At 45.1% G+C, this 6,596-nt stretch overlaps 1 pseudogene; it reads left to right on the top strand.

Moving 5' to 3' along the window:
* Positions 1-1,530: 1,530 nt before the first annotated feature.
* LOC120858128 lies at positions 1,531-2,513 on the top strand (annotated as a pseudogene).
* Positions 2,514-6,596: the final 4,083 nt, after the last annotated feature.

The following is a 6,596-nucleotide window of genomic DNA, read 5'->3' as shown; positions in this document are numbered from 1 at the left end:
TAATCCACATAACAATAAAAGCATCCATGGATGCTAACTACCATGCTGGGAATAGGTTAATATCTTATTTTCATTCAAGTGTTGGTTGAGAAATCCCTATATATCAAGGCCCTGAGATATGCACAGAAGTTTCAACAATGAGACACACTATTCTCCTTAAAGGCTTTATAACCCAATGGAAGAGACAAGTAACGAGCAGCCAAGGACAATACAATGTGACATGATCAGGTGTTAAGGTAGCACATAAGTGGGATAACCCACAAGTAAGCCCAGGTCATGCTGGGTTCTAATTTACAGGGGTATAATCTAGGTCATGCTGGGTTCTAATCTAAGGGGCTTCCCTCGTGGCTCAGACAGTAAAGAATCCACCTGCAATGCAGGAGATCCAGGTTTGATTCCTGGGTCAGGAAGATCCTCTGGAGAAGGGGATGGCAACCTACTTTAGTATTCTTGCCTGGGAAATTTCATGGACAGAGGAGCCTGGCGGGTTACAGTCCATGGGGTCACAAAGACTTGGACACGACTGAGAGCCTCACACTTTCACTTCACTTTCAAGGTAGAAGATGAGGGGGACATGTATTGATTATCTGTTGATCTAACAAACTGAGCAGCTTATAGCAACACCCATTTATCGCCTCACAGTTCTGCAGGTTAGAAATCCAAGTGCACTTTCACTGGTTCTCTGATCAGGGTCTCAAGAGACTGAAATCAAGGTGTGTTCAGGCTGGAAGCTTGTCTAGTGGCTTTAGAGAAGAATTCACTTCCTTATTCAAACTACTGGCTGAATTCATTTCCTTGCACTCGTAGGACTGAAGTCCCTGGTCCCTTACCAGCTGTCAGCCAGGAGCTGTTCTCACCTCCTAAAGGCTGCCCACATCCCTTGGCACAAGTATTTTTCCATCCTCAAAGCCAACAATGCTGTGTCCAGTGCCCCTGTGCACTTTTAATCTCTCCCACTATCCTGTCTCCTACTTTGGCTTCATCTGCCACCAGCCAAAGAAAGCTCTTTGTTTCTAAGAGCTCCTGTGATTACAGTGGGCCTACCAGATAATCCTGTATGACCTCCTTATTTTAGGATCAACTGTGCAATGTAACATAACAAGCAGAGCAATCTTATCACATTCATGGGTTCTAGGGACCAGGGACAGGGCATCTTTGGGAGACCATTTTATTATTTTTTAATTAATTTTTATTGCAATATAGTTGATTTACAATGGTGTGTTAGTTTCCGTTGTGCAGCAAAGTGAATCAGGTGTACATATACATACAGCCACTCTTTTTTAGATTCTTTTCCCGCAAGGTCATTACAGGGTATTAAGTAGAGTTCCCTGTAGTGTACTGTAGGTTCTTATTAGTTATCTATTTCGTATATAGTCACGGTTCAATTCCTAGGTCAGGAAGATCCCCTGGAGTAGGAAATGGCAGCCCACTCCAGTATTCTTGCCTGGAAAACTCCATAGACAGAGGAGCCTGGCAGGCTACAGTCCCTGGGACAGCAGAGAGTCAAACACTGCTAAGGCCTGTGGGAAGATGCCTGAAGGTGGAACAAAACCCAGCCCAGTCCAGAAGAGCAAAGAGGGCAGTGGAGTTGACATAGGTGACTCGCAGTCTACCTTGCTGGAAGGGCATGGCACTGCCTCCTCCGACCTCGATCTCTCTGCCATTAATGTTAAAAGTGTGGTCTGAAAGTGAAAGTCGCTCAGTCATGTCTGACTCTTTGTGACCCCATGGCCCATACAGTCCATGGGATTCTCCAAGCCAAGATACTGGAGTGGGTGGCTTTTTCCTTCTCCAGAGGATCTTCCCAATTCAGGGATTGAACCCACATCCCTCGCATGGCAGGCACAAGCTGAGCCACAAGGGAAGCCCTAAAGACTCTGCAACTTTAAAAAAAGTCAAAGAAAGCTGAGTCGTCATCATTTTCTGCCTCAAGTATAAAGAGCCCAGATCGGTGAAGATGGAGAATGGCCTGTCTACGCAGAACTGGCAGAAAAGAACCTACAATTAACGTGCAAAGAGAAGGAGAAACTCCAGAAAAAGACTCAGGAGCTGAAGCGCAGACTTCTCCTCTGCCAGAGGAAGAGGGAGCTGGCGGATGTCCCCGACGCGCAGGTCGCGGTGCTGAGCCCCTTTGAGGCCGTGGCCAGCCGCTTCCCGAACAGTACAAGGCGTGTGCGACGGCCCTGGGCACCGTGCGGCACGAGCCGCCCGTGCAATCCGTCCACCCAGATGGCGACAGGCAGCTCTTCTTAGACAAGTTGCAGCGGGAATGGACAGCCACACACCGTCTGCTGGGATAACTTGGCATCGGCAGCTCAGAAGAAAAGGCGAAGGCATTGGACCTGAGGAGGGCACGCAGGGAGTTGACCCAGGAGCACCTGGAGCTGCGAAGGAGCTTCGGCCAAGTTCTGAAACTCTCCGCCGGGGCAAGTAAGGAGGCAGCCTTAGTCAACCAGGAGGCCTGGGCAGAGGCCTGGGAAGAGGCCCAGGGCCCCAAAGCCCCCAGCCGGTGATCTTTTGATCCCAAGGAGGCCACTGGTGGAGAAACTTGGGGAGAGGTCAGGAGCCTCTAGGCCCACGAAGAGCTATGACCCCACATGCAGGCCGTGTCCCTGATCCAAGGGGGGAGCTTCCTGTGCTCCGTGGGGAAGGAAGCACGTTTTGTGCCCCTTCTTTGGGGGCACAGGGAACCTGCAGCAACCCACCTGTGATGTTCTGAAAACTTGAGCACCTTATGCACTTAGCCTAGCCATAAGTTATTTTTGTGTGATAATCTCATTTGATAATTTAACAAATAAAAACTATTTTGCAATGGAAAAAGGAAAAAAAAAAAAAAGGCAGGAGCAGCGGTGTGAATATGTCAACCCCAATCTGGGAGGCTGTTTTAGAAATTCTGTTACCAGAGGCCTCTAACCAACTTCATTCTTGAATTACAGCAATTGATATATACAATGCACTTGATACAGACTTTACAGTGAGGCCTTGTTTTCCTCAAAGATAAGGTCGCTTGAAAAATCAGGGTTGTATGAATAGTCGTGAATCTTAGAACTGGAAGGGTCTTCAAAAGATTATCTTTGAAGCACATAAGAATCAACTGTCTTCATTTTATACTAAAGGTGCCTAAATCCAGAGAGAGGAAGGGAGACACACTCAGCACCACTCCCAGCAGCAGAAAGACAGCAGAACCTCCCTGGCTGCTCTTCACAGAGTTGGCAAGTTCACACAAGGCCTCCTTCCCTCAGATCCTCCCCAGAGCTGTGGAACTCCTTACTGTTGGCATTTTGCATCAATGAGCTGCACTGTTTAAACAAACCACCATCTCTTGCAGCAAACCCAAAGATTCAGACTTTCCTTGTCTGAGTGTCTTTCCTGCGGATAGTCATTAAGGGCCCAGTTAAAAATCAAATATGTGCTTATATTTAGGTAAAATATCACCAATTCAATGGACATGAGTTTGAGCAAGCTCCGGGAGATGGTGAAGGACAGGGAAGCCTGGCATGCTGCAGTCCATGGAGTCGCAAAGAGTCGGACACAACTGAGCTACTGAACAACAAATCATGCTTTTTAAAGCATGGGCTCTGCAGGCAGACTTGAGTATCAGTCGACCTTCCTTCAGGAAGTTTCTTAACCTCTTCTCTGTTAAATGGGTGTAATATTACTACCCATCACATAGGGCTACTTGGAGGAGTAATGGAGATAGCACATGAACATTTTTCACTTACCACAGTGACAAGACAATTATTATTATTTACTAGATCTCCACAAGGGTTTTTCACGACAGTAATTGCATTAACTGCCCTCTTCTATGTCCATTTCTACTGCTATCTGATTAGAGGAAATGGCCTTAACCTCTTTTTTCCTACTCCCCTTGGCATCAGTCTAATTGAATAAAACTAAGAAACTGCAATTTAAGTCTTACACATACTGCTGTGAAAACATCACCTCTGCCATTCCTCTGCTCAGAAGCACACAAGTCCCTTCGGTCTTCAGAGGAGTTTAATAGTGATATGCAAAGTTGATCACTGGGGTGATCAACTATACCAGCAATGAGGGATTTCAGGGATATGGGAACGTCAGTGATAAAACTGTGATGATCCCAGGTAAAATGGGACTGCTGTTTACCCTAGGACAGACTGCCTTTGTGATCTTGGGTAGGTTACTAACCTTTCTGGGTCTCAGTTTCCACATACAGAGATTACAGCAACCCTCCTTCATAGAGTTGTTTTTTGGTTTGTTTTGAAGAGTAAATGAGTTAATACATAAAGTGCCTAGGATCATGCCTAGTATAGAAATACTCAATAAAGGTTGGTTATTATTATGATTACTAACCACTAAAAGGAGACATGAAGTAATAAACTAACATACAAGAACATGGCAGAGAGCCTGGAGTCTCATCAAGTCCTTATAGCCCAAAAGTGGAGCCCCTGAAAAGATGTTTTTTCCCCCGCATCAATGTGTCGTAATTCTCCAAGAGATCATGAAAACAAAGAAAAATAAGAATATTCTATTATCTGAGGAAAGAATAATGAGAGAAATGCAAATGAAAACTACCCTAAGCTACCATTTCATTAGATTAACCAAAACCAACAAAAACAAACAAACCAAAAAAAAAAAAAAAGGCAGAAATTTGGCTACATGCAATTACTTAAATTGAAGGGAACAGGCCCTCTCACACTGTACCAGACAGTTGTAAAGTGGTCAGGCTGCCTGCAAGGACATCTGCCAACATCCATCAAAATCACAGATGCACTTGAACTACGATACTGCTTCTGGGAACCTCTCCTATGGGTCTTCTCACACATCACATCATGGATCTATGTACAAGACCATCCATTGAGAACTGTCTGTCATAACAAAACCTAGAAACAATCCAAATGTCCAAAAATAGGGGACAGCCATACAGCAGAATATGACGTGGAAGCAAAAAAAAAAAAAAAAAAAAACCAGAACAAAGAGCTGTGTATTAATGTGGAAAGATCTCCAAATATATTTCATTATTGTTGTTTAGTCACCAAGTCCTGACTCTGAGACCCCATGGATTGTGGCACCCCAGACTCCTCTGTCCTCTGCTGTCTCCTGGAGTTTGCTCACATTCATGCCCATTGAGTCAGCAACACTCTCCAACAACTTTATCCTCTACTGCCCCCTTCTCCTTTTGCCTTCAGTCTTACCCAGCATCAGGGTCTTTCTCTAATGAGTCCAAACATATTATTCGGTAACAAAAAAACAAAACATATATATAATATGCTATCTTTTTTGGGGAAAAGGAATAAATATATATACACATATATGTTTACATATATAAATTCATATATGCTTGTATATACAAGAAACACTGGAAGAATAAGCAAGGGAATAATTTAAATGACTATTTCTTAAGGGCAGAAAAAGAAAGAGTAGATGGAAATGGGGTAGTAACAAAGTGTCTCCTTAGCTCTTTATATTTCATTTTTATGTTGGCATCTCTAAATATCTTACCCACAAAAAGACCGACTTTTAAAAAATGTGAAAAATCAAGAGCTCTTTATCTATCTCATCCACTGAAAAATTAGTACCTCTTCTATGAAATGTCTCATTTGAGAAAATAGGAAGTTGCGCTGAAAACAATGTACTCCATCCACCCAAACAAATAAAGCAAAGATTTCTGACATGCAACTTTGAGGACCACCCCTCATCCTGCCAAACAGAAAGGAACCAAGGTGTTGTGCAGAGCAGTCCCCTCTGATTTGTGAATACATCCCCCTCTCAACCCAGTGGCGTGGATGAGCATCTGAGGGGACAGAGGATGCTGTGTGTTTTCCTTTCTCAGCCAGGAGGAAGTTTCATCATCCCATCATCTTACACTTGCACGTTAGGAGCTCTGTTCTGCTTTTTCTGTTAATTGGAATCGGCTGCTTTGGGCTCTGACACAGGCGTTTAGCACTAGCAGTCAATTGCTCTTTCCTCAGCCATCTGGCAAGAGAGTTGAAACCAGCAATTTTCTGAGTCAGAATTAGACATCTGAAAAAGAATGTGCACATAGGCAAACCCCTCAGAAGTGTCGAATGAAAGAAAGGGGCAGGTAGAGGGATGGGAGGCTACAAACCCCACTGTGGAGTAACGTGATTTCAAAGAGGAGAACGCAAAACGAACACCAGCAACCCTCTTCCCCCTGTGCTGGACAGAGCACTCAGGATGACGCAGGATCTCTCCCTCACCTTCTACCCTGCACGACAGATGTTGCCTTCACCTTGGCGGTCTGCCTTCTCCCTCCCTCCTGAAGACGTTCTCATTGGGAGCTCGTGGCCACCCCCTTTAACTTCAGCAGGACTTCCGGAGCACCCTCGCTTCTGGGACAGCATCGTCTCCTGGTCCTTCAAGCTCCGGCTGTCCTTGTTCCATCACCTGCACATGCTCCTCTTTGCCCATCTGCCCTTTAGATGTCGGTCTTCTCTGTGGGCTCCTGTCCTCCACTCATCTGACTGGGTACACTTACTCTCTAGTCTGCAGGCTTGAAGTCTTCACAGACCTAAATGCCTGCATGAAAATAGCACTGGCTTAGGCCCTGGTGGCTCAGACAGTAAAGAATCTGCCTGCAATGCAGGAGACCCAGGTTC

The sequence above is a fragment of the Oryx dammah genome, unplaced genomic scaffold (assembly GCF_014754425.2).
Source record: "Oryx dammah isolate SB20612 unplaced genomic scaffold, SCBI_Odam_1.1 HiC_scaffold_29, whole genome shotgun sequence".
NCBI classification, from domain to species: Eukaryota; Metazoa; Chordata; class Mammalia; order Artiodactyla; family Bovidae; genus Oryx; species Oryx dammah.
The sequence above is the reverse complement of the archived record's forward strand: the minus strand, read 5'-3'. Positions and strand labels throughout refer to the sequence as shown.